The following is a 15,993-nucleotide window of genomic DNA, read 5'->3' on the forward strand; positions in this document are numbered from 1 at the left end:
TGTAGTCCTTGGCTGAATCTAGGCAGAGAACATTCACAGTGTGTCACAAAGCTGAGTCTTGGCAACTGGCAACATTTGTGCACAAATGATTATGTGCTACAGAATTAGAAAAGGTTCTTAGATTGTTCACTACAGATTGGGGCCTTAAAGGAGGCCTCAATAAGTACTGGGAACAGAAGCCACTTAGAAAGGGAGATGTGGGTGGTCATCTGCAAAGGGGATAGAATTCATAGGCATGGAGTCACTAATCAATTGGAGCTATCTAATACCTTCAATCTAACCTCACCTTAATGCAGAACTCAGGCAAAATTCTACACTCCCTTGGTCCTTCTGCTCTCCATGGGCTTGACATGCCACTGCCTAACTGCCCTCAGGAAAACTTGCCAATTATACTATAAACAATGAGACCTCTTTTGCAATCAATTAACTTACTAAACTCACAAAAAAGCTCTCGGTTAAGGTACCAAGTAAATAGCCTTTAAAGTATTTTTTAAAACACTGAACAGCTAAAATAAAGATAGATTCAAACTCAAAATTTAATATAACAGGAAAGTTATGCATAATATCAATACTACAATTGCTACATTGGGCTAACTCTGCTGCGTTTTGGATTCCGCTGATTGAGCATTTAATAGCAAAGCAGTGTAATGGAAGAGTCAGAGCCCTGGGAGTCATGCAACAGGGACCACTTTTTTCTATTCATACGAAAATGGCCGGGAACAGCGCAGATGAAATTTAATTCAACCGGAGTTGTACGTCAGTAGAAAAAGTGCACAATGTGCAATTCTTAAACAATGTTGAAATAGGTAAGTTTAAAAATCCCAGTTCTTACTAAAATTGCCACTTAAATGATCCAATAATTAGCAAAGCCTATAGAACAATGAAATGCAAAAATAAATTCTCAAAACACAGATACTGCTGGTGGCTGGTAAAAAGACCCTTACCAGGAAATGGTTATCACAGGAGAGCCCAACTTTAAATGTATGGATGGAAATTACAATGGACAGTTACAAAATGGAGAAGATAACAGCATCTGTTAAGCATAAGTTGGAACAATTTGATTCATACTGGGAAAAATGGTTTAACTACATAACACCTCACAGGCCTGATTTTATTCTCACAAGTCAATGAATATGTTGTAAATAAAAGATCACTCCCTACTTTGTACATAGTTTTCTTCTTTTGATTGTTCTTTCTTTCCTCTCCTTTCTATAAGTGTATACCTCAGATAAATATTATGTGGAGATTTGTGACAAATATGACTATATGATATATATACGTACAGCATCTGAAATACATCTTATGGAACTGTTTGTTTGATGATGAACTTCAATAAAAAATAAATTACAAAAAAAACACAGATATAAGTTATGATGTAACTGTAGAGCAACTAGTCAATATAGATTATGGCATCTTCCCGAGTGAATGGACGGAGGTCTTGTGATTTTATACTCAAATGGCTAAGGTGAAACCCCATTTCAAACTGAAGACGATGAGCAGTATCGAAATTGAATTTGATAGTTATTGTGAGTTTGCAAAACCATCTACTCCAAGAGGAACATCGATTCTGCAATCATTAATTATCCATGAGAATGAATATGTGTTCTGACCTCCCTTTCCCAAGACCGCTTACACTATTAAAAACATCTGGGGACCAAGTATATTTCTGAGTCAGACACCAGGGTCTGGAAAACCATTCATTAAAATACCATGGACAAACATACTTGTTTTCAGATTTGTGGTGGCATCCATTAGTCTCACGAGACCATGGATCTGCGCCTGGAAAGTCTCGCTTCAGTCTGTGTTGGTAGAGCAGCGTCTGTTGTGGCTGTAGAGTCCCACACGGGAGTGACAGTCTGGGCTGCAGCGACTGCATTTGAAGGCACTGTCCTCCAGTGTTGTCTTGGTGCTGTTTTTCCGCTGAGTGCGCTTTTCTTCAGCAGCAAGCCTCAGCTTCTCTTCTCCTCTTCTTAGACCTCTGCGTAGTTCCAGCCTCCAGTGAGAGCGATCGCTTGCAATGTCCTCCCACCTCTCGACGTTCATTTTCAGTGACTTCATGTCTGTCTTGCAAACGTCTTTGAAACGAAGATGGGGCCGCCCTTGTGCTCTCTTGACAGAGGCCAGTTCCCCGTACAGCAGGTCTTTCGGGATCCTCCTGTCTGACATGCGGTGTACGTGGCCCAGCCAGTGGAGACGGCGTTGTTGGAGCAGGGTGAGGAGGCTGGGTATCTGGTCACGGGCCAGGACCTCATTGTTGGTGACTCGGTCAGTCCACGTGATGTCCAGGATGTGTCTCAGGCTGTGAAGGTGGAAGACGTTGAGACGCCGCTCTTGTCTGTAGTAGAGGCTCAAAGTCTCGCTGCCGTAAAGCAGTGTGCTGATGACGTAGGCCCCGTAGACTGCAACTTTGGTGTGCGTCGTCAGCTTTCTGTTCTCCCAGACTCTCTTTGTCAGCCTGGCAAATGTTGAGGCTGCTCGTCCGATCCGTCTATTGATCTTCGGAGGCCTTCAACATCTGCAGTGGTGTGAAGCAGGGCTGTGTGCTTGCCCCCACCCTGTTCGGCATCTTCTTCGCAGTCATGCGGAAGCACGCCTTTGGAACATCAACTGATGGTGTCTACCTCCACACCAGATCGGACGGGAGGCTGTTCAGTCTGTCCCGGCTGAGGGCAAAAACCAAGGTTCGTGAAGTACTCATCAGGGACATGTTGTCTGCAGACGATGCGGCACTGGCAACACACTCTGAAGAGCAACTGCGACACCTCATGGACAGCTTCTCAAGAGCCTGCCAGGACTTCAGCTTGACCATCAGCCTGAAGAAAACCAACGTGTTGGGCCAAGGCGTTGAGCACCCCCCGCCATTACCATCAACAACTACGAGCTGGAGGTAGTTCACGAGTTTACATACCTTGGCTCCATCATCACGGACAGCCTCTTTCAGATTTAGGCAGCTACAAACTAAAGTTAATAATTCATGGGTATTGGCAATAGAGCAAAATGGGCAACATTGAGTTAGCAGCCTGTTTAAACTCCATTCATTTTCTTTCCTAATGTAGTGGGTGGGATGCAGAAGAACTCAAGCTTAATTTATAACCAAACCATCTTTGTTATTACGATGGCAGAATCTTTCCAAAACAGTGATGGTGCAACCAATGAAAATTTGGAGCTAATCTCCCCATTGTTCCTATAGGCCCTTGTTTGATTTTATCTCAAAAAACAATCTTAAGCCACCTCTTCCACTTGCCCTCCAACAACCTGTGACTTCTTGTCCCTCAGAAAGAAACCATTCATTCAGTTAGATTTTTACTTGTCTGCTTGCTACTAAAGAACTGGACTGGAAGTCCCTAGGTTGCCTCCAGTTACTTCTGAAATTACATTGTTGCCTAGTTCTTTTTCTTCTATAAATCATTGCCAGTCATAATATGTGAGGACGCTGAAATTATCCTTAACAATGCCACAATGGGAATTCTGTATTACCGTGGCTGTTAGAAACTATCTGTCCTCAGACCTCCAGAGGTATCTGCAGGTTTTGTTTCAAAGATAACTGGTCAAGCATCCTCTTCCAATGCCTCATGTCTAGCATCTAGTTAGTAGGATTTTCCTCACCTGTGTCAACCCAGCTGCAGCCAGAGCCAGTGGTTTCTCTTTCCACACCTGCAATGTTGCTCCTGGAGTTCCACTAAGATCAAAACTTGGCCCTCATGATACCACAACTGAAAATACCTTTGCCTTTTTCCTGGAGTGCACCAATGTTTTTGACACACTTCCTTGGAACGTAGTAGTTTTAGTGACAACTGAGATTTTTAAACTTGGTTACATAAGTACCTTTTAAAAAGTCACGCTTTTCAAAGTATTTAGTGTTTGAGGAGCAGAAATTTCCTCCAGCTAAACATTGGGAAGATCAAAGCCATAAATTCAGTGACAAGCCACCAATTCCATCCCACCATGTGGCAAATATCTGAGACTGAACTAGATCAATCAAAACTTTGGTGTTATATACGTTTGATCTTAAAAAAAGCTTCTGAGACCATATCTCAACACCTCATCTCTGTTTATTTGCCATTGGTATCTTCAACTGCTACCAAACACAAAAAAAACCCCGACAACTTCTGCTTTATTTTCCTCTCTTTTCACCTTTGCAGGCAAGATTGACTTTGTGCAAAAACATAAAACATTGACAGTCTGTCAGCTGACTTCACATCTCTTCTCCTGAGGCCCGATGTTGGCAGAAATGCACAAATACAGAGGCATCTGCCCTCTTTCACTCAACAGCCCTACAGCAGGAAGCAAGAGGAAATTCTGCTCCAAAGCAATTCAACTGTCGTTTCAAAAATAAAATAGTAGGCAAACATTTCCAGTACACCTGGTTAAAAGTAATTATGGCAAAAAGTATTTATTAAATTCTCAGAGCTATTTTGAGATTCTGGTGCCACTTACAAGTCCTTCTAATGGAAAATGATCAAACTGAAGTATAAACCACGTCAAACCTTTTCCCAGCTCTCCCAGTAATAAAATAACAGAATATAAATCACGATGTATGTATAGTGTTCAGGATCTGGGTACTTTCCAAAACTCAGCAATCAAGAAAGAATAGAACAAGACTATCATTTTTAGTATCCACATGATCTGAGTGCTAACGGAGATTTTGCCAGATGCAAATATTTTCGGTCCACAAGGAACAAGCACACTAATTTTCAGCAAAGTCCATTTTTATTATATTACATTTATAGGCTAATCTGTTTCTCCACTGACTGCATTTTATATGTTCTCAGTCACTCACAATTTATTATTTTATGTGTTTCTCTGGACAATTGGAATTTGTGTAAAGGAAATGGTTCATAATGTAGCAAAGCAATTGAGGCCAAGAAACTAGACAGTAGCCCTCTTGAAAAATAAATCTTCATGAAATTGAAGTACATAACTCGAGCTTTATATATCTGTGGATTTAAACCAAGTCTCAGTAATGGCTCTAAAATGTACGATTACTGTGCAATGTGCAGGTACAAATACTGGTAAGTCTCAGGAGAATGCCACCTCATTTACAATATTAAAATATAGGGCACTTTGCAACAATTAGTCTGCACATTGCAACACTTCTTATCCCCTTGTTGCTCTTTTAATCCCAAACAAACTCTGCTCTATATAAATTAATTTTCAGCCCAATTATTTACATTACATTTTTAGTTTATAAGTGTACTGCTAAATAAACTGTTATATGTTACCACATGCCCAAAATATGAGTTGAAGTTTGAAAGTACAGCTGAAAACTTGATGGGTGAGTACTTCAGGAACTCATTGCTAGCTGCTGATTTCCTGCCTACAAGATGCAGTGCAAGTGGGCACTGACGCTGAAATCCTTTAACCAATGTGTGTGGTGCAAACTATCACATTGTAGTACTTTACCTGAGGGAGACACTGATCTGCTAACAATCTCCCTGCAGATGTTGATTTTCTGAAAAGGTAATGCTCTACCTCTCTCAGTGTCCTTGTGGATAATAGCACTGGCCAACCACGGTACGCAGACATATCCGTTAGATCCCTGGCCTGCCCTGATCTCAGGTGAGGCAGCCAAGATGGCACTGCAGATGGTAATGGGGTCTCTCGGGTAGTGAGAAGATAGATAAGTCAATTATCTATTAATTAGATATCTATAACATCGTAATATTAATTAATTAATATCGTATTGCCCAGTGACTTTAGCTGGAAAGGGAATGTGTGTGTGAATGCCAAGGGAGAAGTGAATTGTGCTATAATGTGATTTCCCTACAGTAACTTCTCCCAGAACAGAGTATCTGGAGATCCACAACTCTACTTGAGAAGGTGAGAAAATGGAAGTTAGAAGGCAGAAAGTCATGCTGATGGAATTCCTGAGCAATGAGATGTTGCTTAGGTGAGGAACTTGTTGCAGCTGACAGGCCACAGGGGAACGCTATCGAGCAAAAGCTGGACATCATCAACAGGTCACCCAGAATGTGATCACAGCACATTCTAGGAGGCCACTTCCTAACGCCCTCTCCTCAGTTACCACTGTTCATCATTTTAAACAGGATTAGATCAGGGGTTCTCAACCTTTTCTATGCCATCGACTCCTACCATTAACGGAGGGGTCCGTTAGCCCCAGATTGGGAACCCCTGGATTAGACTTTGCCATGAAAATCATCCTGAGCAGACAAGAGAAAATCTGCAGATGCTGGAAATCCAAGCCACACACACAAAATGCTGGAGGAACTCAGCAGGCCAGGCAGCATCTATGGGAAAAAGTACAGTCGACGCTTCGGGCCAAAACCCTTTGGCAGGGCTGGAAGAGCAGAAATGTTCTGACTTGTCAGTATTCTAATGAGCACACTTACTAAGAATATAGATAGTTTCGGCTGAATTGTAATTAACAATTAACTGGATAAATAAACACACTATGATTAAAAATGCCTTCATGAATTGAGAGTGTGCAAACAACTGTAAGTGTTCAGTTGCATGCTAGGAATGCATTCATCAATCATTCTAATGATCAACGGACACTGAGCCGTGGCGTGGCGTGGGGTGGTAAATTGAATCTCTCCAGAAGCAGGCAGTGGGAGTGCATTGTGATTGGTCCAATTCCTTCACGTGGAGGGGGGTGGGGGAAGGGGGAGGGGAGAGGGTCGATGCTTTGGTGCTACTTGACCATGGAAGGGGGGCTTTGGGGTTCTAATGTTTTTCTGCCATTCGTGCTTTGGGGTTTGTCCTCTGTCTTGTGGATGTCTGTGAAGAGTAAGAATTTCAGGTGGTATATTGTATACACCCTCTGATATTAAATGGAATCTCAGAGACCGTTCAACATCTCACAACCTCATGTACAACACTTTCTATTAATCGAGTCTTACAATGTGAGCTCATGTGCTCCACCAAGTACTCACATCCTCACTACTGCTGAATATCCCATGTCTATAACTTATACTTTCCACACACCATCAGCTATTCAATCCCGGCAGACATATTTGCTCCAATAGATTGCATGTCCCTCACTGGTATCCTTCAAGATGGGGCAGATCTGAAGGCAAGTGGAACTAATGGAAGAGTGTAGGCTTGCTTATCTATCCTAACCACTGTTGTGGGGATAACATTGGCATTACTGTTTTAGCTATTGCTTAGACTGTTGAATCCTTGTGCAGTGAAGCTTTGGACTTGATTGAATGGGGCAGGAGCAAGATGATAAAACAACGAGCTTACCAGTCATCAAAGGACTCAGGTGAGAGTTCTTTGATAGCTCAACCTACAGGCAAAAACATGTTTAAAAAAGGGAAAATACACAACCATGAATTGCATTAGAACAGGTGATATGGATACAATTGTGGCTTTGTACTTAGAAAGTGGCATTGCTGCCTGTGTTGGAATAGGTTAAGAAAAAATTAAGTATCATTGTCCAACTGCAGGATTGGGGCAATTGCCAAGGCTTCATACTTGCATGCCACCTATGCTAGAAGAAGCATTTTGAAATGGAATCAACATTCTTGAAGATAAAGTAACTAAAACGTGAGAGACCCAGAAAGAACAGGGGAGATTGTTCCCAGAAGCAAAATGAAGAGTCAGGAAAATGACCGATATTAATAAGGCAGAATTACGTAAATCTGCAATCAGAAATGGAAAACAAAGGTGAAATCTATTTCAGTAAAATCCTTGGCTTTAACTTGAATTAAAAGGGAGTGAAAAAGGTTTGATGTAGAGGGAAATTAAAAGTATTAATGATGTGGAACAGTATTAATGATATCAAAAATATATAAGGAAATCTGGAAAAGGAATGTTATTTTGTAAAAACATTGAAGTTAGGACTGAGTTGCATACTTGTACTTTCTATACACTCAAAGCAAACCTGGAAAGCTTTAGGAATTTACAATTTTGTAAGGATTAATAATAATTGCAACAGGTTTACTTCAAATTAGTTTTAATTATATTAGGAAGGGAAGTTTATAATACAGGGTATAGCACTTTTGGCGTGTTACAAAGTGTAAAAGGGGATTCTTTCACAGTACTGGAATGCAGGCGTACTATTCACAGCATAAGTACGTAAGGAATAGAAGGCAAGCATGTTTATTTCTCAATATATATTTTACATTACCACATCATTGAGATGGAGGTTTATGAGGGAAACAACATTGGCCATTTTTGAACTCTTGGGGTCATAGAGTTACAGTTACACAACTTAGAAAAAGGCCCCAGAGCCCAACTTGCTCATGCCAAGCAGGTTGCCTGCCTAAGCTACATCCACATACTCGGCACTGTCAGTGCGAAAAACTTGCCCCTCAGGCCCCATTTAAAAGTTTCCTTTCTCACTGTAAATCTAGGCTCTCCACTTTTACACTCCTCTATCCTGACGAAAAGACTGTGACCAGTCACCTTACTGATGCCCATCATGATTTTATACCTCTATAAGGTCACCCCCCAATCACCTTTGCTCCAGGGGAAAAAAAAGCTCAAGCCTATCTAGCCCCTCCTTATAGCTCAAGCCCTTCAATACCTGCATCATTCTCATGAACCTTTTTTGTACTCTTTCAAACTTAATGGCATCCTTCCTATATAGCCAATGGCTAGAAATACACACATTACTTCAATTGTGGTCTCAACAGCCACAGGTGGTGAATTTGTGGAATTCATTACCACAGGAAGCTATGGAGGCCAGGTTGCTGGGGGCATTCAAGGCAGAGCTTGAGAGCTTCTTGACTGGACACAGCATCAAAGGTTATGGGGAGAAGGTGGGGGAGTGCTGCTGAGGAGGAGATAAAAGGATCAGCCATGATTAAATGGTGGAGCAGACTCAATGGGCCAAATGGCCTAATTCTGCTCCCATGTCTTGTGGTCTTATGGTCAACAGCATCTTGAACAGTTGGAGAACAACTGTTGCAACCAGCATGCCAAATGTAGACCCAAGAGATTCTGCAGGTGCTGGAAATCTTTAGCGGTTAGATACAACTGAATGGCTTGCTAGGCCATTTCAGAGGGCATTTAAGAGTCAACCACATTGCCGTGGGTTTCTATGACAATTGACATGGTTTCAAGGTAATCAGATACTTTTACTGAATTCAAATTCACCATCTGCCATGGAGCACCACACATAAAATGCCAGAGAAACTCAGCAGGTTAGGCAGCATCTATGGAGGGGAATGAATAGCTGCACTTCAGGCCAAAACCCTTCATCAGCCCTGAGGAATGGAATAAAAATAATGTATGTTGTTAGAATGGGTAAGTTTTTTGAAATACATCCAGCAGTGATTTCTAGGTAAGTTTGTTTGTGGGCCAAAAGGAAAGAGGTAATCATTGTGTTCAAAGAAGGGGAAGCAATTGGGAATCTGACTCAAATTAACAGGGCAGAAAAGTTAATAAGTGGGCTGATAGGTCAGTAGTGAAAATTCTCCAAATGTAAAATATAAACCTAATATTCTTCCTCAACCAATACCCAAGTGTGCACCACAGAACAAACATTCCACATTTAGCACACACATCCTTTATGTAGTAGATGGCAATTCATGGGTAGCCGTGGAGCAGTCACGGTGGAGATTGGAGGCAGAGCACGATCTGGGGCCATGATAAGGAAACACAGAATGTTTTCCAGTCAGGGTACTAGATAATGATGATTGTTGCAGTCACCTGCTGGAAGGATGTCAGACTGATACCTGATGGAATGGTATGCTGGAATAATGGTCAAATGAGGGGACAGTGCCAGCCAGCCAGGGGAAAGTCCACAGAAATGGGGAAGGAATTGCACCATTTAAACACGTCCTACCAGCAACCAAGTGCTGGATTCTACAGCTTTGGACCTGCTCATGCAGGGAATGAAGCAAATCTCATTTTCAATGTGAAGGTGCCCCTCTGTGTGAGGAGACCACACCATTCACAGGCAACATAAGTGTAACTGAATGTACCTACTACTGATGTCACTGCTATGAGAAGTTCGTGTGAACTTTTACCAACCCTTTGCGAGCCTACGTGATACATCAGGTACTGGTTCTGCAGTTCATTTCTTTCAGATATTGCATCCTACGTGTAAATGCTGCATTGTGTGATAGAATTTCACATCTGTGTGGGCTATGTAAGAAAAAGTTCTCTATCATGACTTTTTATGTTCTTATGTTTAAATTCAATTTTTGAGATTTTGTTGCCCATTGAAAAATTGTCCTGGTAAAGGTGAGTGGTGAACTACTTCTTGAAATACTGCAGCCCTTTTGGAGAAACTGTGCTGTGCTGTTAAGCCGGGAGTTCCAGTTAATTTACTTATTGCAATGCAGCGAGGAATGGACCTTTCTGGCCCTTTGAGCCACACTGCCCAGTGATTCTCCGCGATTCAATCCTAGCCTGGACTGAGTGAGACTGAAGGGCGGCAGGGTATTTTGAGATCAGAATGGTGTATGTGCCAGAATCTCGTGTCTTTCTGAGTTTTGGAGGTCCTCTCTGAAGTGGCCTGGATGAGGACCATAAGGGTGCAGAAATGAATTGATCGGTAAAAAGCCCAAGACTTACTGAAAACATAAAAACAAGGCGCATGATAAAATTAGGGCTAACAATACTAACGATGAAAAATATAATGTGCCTCTTAGGAATGTAGGAAGTTCAGTTGTAAGGGATGTGGAGAAATAATGTAAAAAAAAGATAATACACAGGAAACAGAAAGGGCATTTTATAAACAAATGAAGTTAGTAGGACATCAAGAGGGTAAGACTGCTAAAGAGTGAGGGCCTAAGTGACACTTAATTGCTATTGAGTTACTTAGGGACCAGCAGATGAACTGAACCATGAAACCACAGAATGTACACCGAAGTGTGATTTCCCATCTCATCTTTAATAAGAAGGAACTTGGGTGGCTCATGTAGGTAGAATATAAATTCCCAATGCAATTAATCTTCCCTTTCACTCAAAAAGAATACACCAAAAATAAAGAAACATCACAAGTGCAAGCTGAAATAGACGTATGAGTTAAAGCAATCACAAAAACTTCCAATTCACAGTGGGTGGTCATGTCAAAATGATAGGGAAAGTGGTCTGATACCAAACAATTATAGTGAGATCTGGAAGCATTTTTACCTAGTACTGCTTTTCTTTATATGGATATGTGACAAAAGAGCACAACTATTTATAATTGGGGGTTAGAACAAAATGCTTTTCCTGGACAGTAATTATTGACAATGAATTGTAGAACACTAATAGGCCGGGGCATGCCATATACTTTCAAATTGAAGGAAGACAAGCCAACAGCACTAGGTTAATTGCTAAGAGATGGGCTCCAGAATGCTGGCTAGGATTTCACTTAATGTTTTGAGATTGGAGTGGCAGCCGTGTTGGATAATGGAAATTACCCGTCATAAGAATGCAGGGACCTGTCAGTAACTGAGCTCATTTTACGAGGCTCAGGAAGACCTGACATATTCCGTCAAGTATACGCACAATCGATAGGAAGAGGCTCAGACAACCTTTCGCCCTTTTGCCAGCGGGAAGAAGCCACCAGTCATGTCCTACCTAAGCTGACCATCAGCTGCTGAGTTGTTGTCTAATTTCTTCTGTCACCTTGCTTCTAACAATGACACTGTGCTGGAGACTTGAGCTTGCTCTTCCCCCTTCTGTCTGAGCAAGCTTTTCTTCTGCGCAGCTCATGGAACAATCTCTGCATGTTTGTATCGTGCAGCCCTTGCACTCCGCATTGGTCATTGAAGCAACACCACTCAAGTGTGAAAGTGAATGAGCAGGAAATCACCTCCGAGCTCCATTCCTTCGAGTGTTCACACCGTGGCGAGAAGTCACTGTACTTCCTTTGAACAGCTGCTGCCATGAATTTCAGCTTGTGGTCACATAGGAGTTATAAGTTTAGGGAGTGTTTGCCCTTGTAATTTCTAAGGTGGTCCAGGGTCACATGAGAGGCTGCAATCCTTGGAAATTCAATTGAACCTTCTGGACCTCTCAAGAAGACAGATATGAATTCTCTGCTCTTTGAGTAGAGAGCATCAAGTAACGTACTTAACACAGCAGAGCTGCATAAATTTCAAACCATGGCTTGGTAAGCTGGCATCACAGGAAATGATCAAAAAGCCAGGAAGCTCAGAATGACTGAGACCCTCATCTCAGGTGGCACGGTCCAGCTCTGACTGTGTGGTTGTAACAGATTGCAGCAAGGCACAGATCTCTATCACCACTGATTCTGAACACTCCGCTTCTGGATTTTGTGAGTCTGGCAACAGAGTGGATATTAAAGTGTCTCTCCTTGGTGAAAGATCCCTTTTTCCCCTCCGCCTTGACAGCTCTCTGCAAGTCAATCTTTCCTCCAACCCTACTACGACTAAAGCACTCTTGGAAAATCAGAGACACACTTCAAATGTTACTAGATGCTTCTGCTGCATTTGGGTTCCTCTGGGCCCAGAAAGACTGAAGCTGGTCTCCAACTGACATTCCAAAACAGAAAACTGTAAGAAACCTATTTAAATCATGAAAATGAATGGCCTGGCACCATTAGCAAAACCTTGCATCATGTGCTTGGCTCTCTGTCACAATCAGAACCCAATAGAATTTCACTGGGGAGATTTCCATGGCATGGTGAGACAACTTACATTGCTTGTGCGTTCTCTGCTTCCCCTGTGCTCAAAGAATTGTCATTACACACAATCCAAGTGCTTCAAGCCAATTAGTATATAGGAATAGCATTGCATGGCACTTGTTTTCTAACTCAAAATATTGATTTCCACTGAGGCACTATCCTTTAGTTAAAAGGACCTTAAAAGACAAACTATGCATAGAAGTAGGGTGACTTCATGTTTTAATGTTGATGATTTAAATTTCCCAAAGTGAGCAGGATGCAATCAAGTTGTTACCCTTCTAAATGAGAAGAAAAATCAAAACATCCTGCTGACGACAAAGGATTCTACTTTTTACCCAGGTGTCCTGTTTTTATTTGTTTATTTATTTATTCAGATACAACGCAGAATAGGCCCTTCCAGCCCTTCGAGCTGTGTCGCCTAGCAACCCCCAATTTAACCCTAGTCCAGTCACAGGATAATTTACAATGACCAATTAACCTACCAACCGGTACATCTTTGGACTGTGGGAGGAAACTGGAGCACCCGGAGGAGACCCATGTGGTCACGGGGAGAATGTACAAACTCCTTACCGGCAATGGTGAGAAATGATCCAGGGTTGCCAGTACTGTAAAGTGCCGCGCTCACCATTACACTATCATACTGCTAACCACTACATTATCATACTGCTAACCATTACTCTATCATACTGCTCAGCATTACGCTATCATACTGCTAACCATTACACTATCGTACTGTGACGAAACCAATATTTTTGTGAATTTCATAAAAACAGGCAAAGTATGTGGATCCTGCTCACTGCACAGTCAACAATGATGGAACATACTGGCTCTTATTTACTCATTCTAGATACGTAGAGCTCAATGAGACAATCACTCCCACACATCCAACAAGCTACTCCTTGGCAAGGTCCAGAATGACTTACTTTCTTTCACTTGCTGGTCTGTGGAGTGAAACGTTCAAATTGATTTTTCTCTGAGTGCATCTCATGAATCTTTGAAATTGTATGTATTAGTTGATCCATCATGAGAAGCAGTTTCTAATAGAGATTAGTCAACATGCTAGTCCATCTATAGATTAAGTCGAGATACCTGCATTAATTTTAAACTAAGTAAATACAATTAGGTTTATATAAGTATAGCTGAGGTGCGACAAAGCAGGAAGACGAGATGGACATGAGGTACCAATTGTCTTTACAATGCTGTGGTCTGAGTAATGTTTTGCAGTACTCTCAGTGAGCCGAGGCACTAGGAGATATACAATGTGATTCTTCATGGTCAGAAACTGCACCAATTCAAAATATGTCCATGCAGCATGCATTGATTACTATCACTGTGGTCTGGCTGTAAACGGTCAGACAAGGATCATTTTAAATCGATAAATTTCATGGCAATAAAGGAAAAGTACTATTACAGAAGTGCATCATATGCTAAGGGCACATTTATTCTCACATAGAAGTTAATGAATGTAGCTTAAGGGTATGGCAAAGTAAATTGACCACAGTTTCTAAAAATAGTCCAAATGAATTACTCTGAAATAAATGACGTTGAGCACAACCACACAAACCAACAATTGTCCACTCCCACTGCAATAATTACTTGCTACATAAATTTATGCTGTATGAATTATTGTGTTAAGTATGTGCTAAGAGTAATCAAATTTCAATATTGCTAAAGTCACAAAAACACAAAACACTTCATCTATTAACTGCCTGACATTTACAGTCATTAAAAATTAATGAAATATCTTTCCTTTTGGGGGCTAAGCAATTTTGTTTATCATCTGATTTTATGGAATGGTGGAAATTTTGCTTAAAAGGACAAGAAATCATCATATGAATTTGAGATAAGGAATGAAAAATACAAAATGCTTTAGTTTGGGAAAGCAAGTCTCTGAACAAAGTGACGCACCCAGATTATTTAACATTAGTAATGAAGCAAGTACTGTAGAGTTATCAGCCTGCGATGCGCTAGTGCAACTGGGATATGGTTGTGATCACAGGTCTTGCTGTTTCTTGTTCCAAAAGGAATATTTTATGAAATGTGTGGATTTTGGGAAGAGGCTGGCGGGGATAAAACACTCTTAGACCTGAAGTTGGTTCAAAGTGGTACAGCCTTGCCTTTTCTACTTATAATCTGGCCTTTGCCAGTGCTGAGGAGAAGGTTATTATTTGAGCTGTCTCTAACTCATTTTCCACTATCAAGCACAACGTGGACTTGATCTGTTGTCTGTGTGGTGACTACCTGCGGCACGCTGTTTCCGTTTTTCTGGGCGGCACTGTAATGTACTGGTTAGCACATTTGCTTATGGCGCCAGCAATCACTGATTGGGGTCTGATTCCCGCCACTGTTTCTAAGGGTTTTGTACATTCTTCCCATGTCTGAGTGGGTTTCCTCCACATGAACAGTTAGGGTTATTGAGTTGTGGGCATGCTATGTTGGCATCAGAACTTGTGGGCTGTCCCCAGTACATCACAAACCATGACACAAGCAACATACTTCACAATATGGTTTGATCACCTGACAAATAAAGCAAATCTTCTTCTTTTCTTCTATTTCACATGTAATCCCGTGCTGCAACTTTACTGGACCAGAACCTCAACTTTAGGTGGAAGTGTTGCTGATCTCAGCACACTCCTTGGTTTGCTGACAGTTAATGTAGAGTGAGGGATATAAAATGGTAAGATAGAGGCACAGAATTGAACCATTTAGCCTATTGAGTCTGCTCTGCCATTTCATCATGGCTGATCCAATTTTCCTCTCAGCCCTAATCTCCTGCGCCACCCCCCCATATCCCTTCATGCCCTGACTAATCAAGAATCTGTCAACCTCTGCTTTAAACATACATATAAAGACTTGGCCTCCATAGCCACCTGTGGCAATAAATTCCACTGATTCTGCACTCTCTGGCTAAAGAAATTCCTCCTCGTCTCTATTCTAAAAGGACGGCCCTCTATTCTGAAGCAGTGTCCTCTGGTCTTAGACTTGCCCACCCTAGGAAACATCCTCTCCACATCGACTCTATCAAATCCTTTCGTCATTCGATAGGTTTCAATTAGCTCACCCTTTATTCTTCTGAATTCCAGTGAATACAGTCCCAGAGGCATCAAATGCTCTTCAGATGACAAGTTGTTCATTCCTGGAATCACCTTCATGAACCCCTTTCAAACAATCTCCAGTTTCAGCACATCCTTTCTAAGATAAGGGGCCCAAAACTGCAATACACCAAGTGAGGCCTCACCAGTGCTTTATAAAGCCTCAACGTTACATTCTTTTATATTCTAGTCCTCCTGAAATGAATGCTAACATTGCATTTGCCTTCCTCACCACTTATGATAAGTCATGATGTAATAAACTGGTGGAATACAGTCCCTTTGTCTCATGGACTTCTTGTGTTAAGCAATTCCATCTACGTCAAATTCATCTCATCAAGCACAACACATTGG

Source organism: Mobula birostris, chromosome 16 (assembly GCF_030028105.1).
Source record: "Mobula birostris isolate sMobBir1 chromosome 16, sMobBir1.hap1, whole genome shotgun sequence".
Classification (NCBI taxonomy): Eukaryota; Metazoa; Chordata; class Chondrichthyes; order Myliobatiformes; family Myliobatidae; genus Mobula; species Mobula birostris.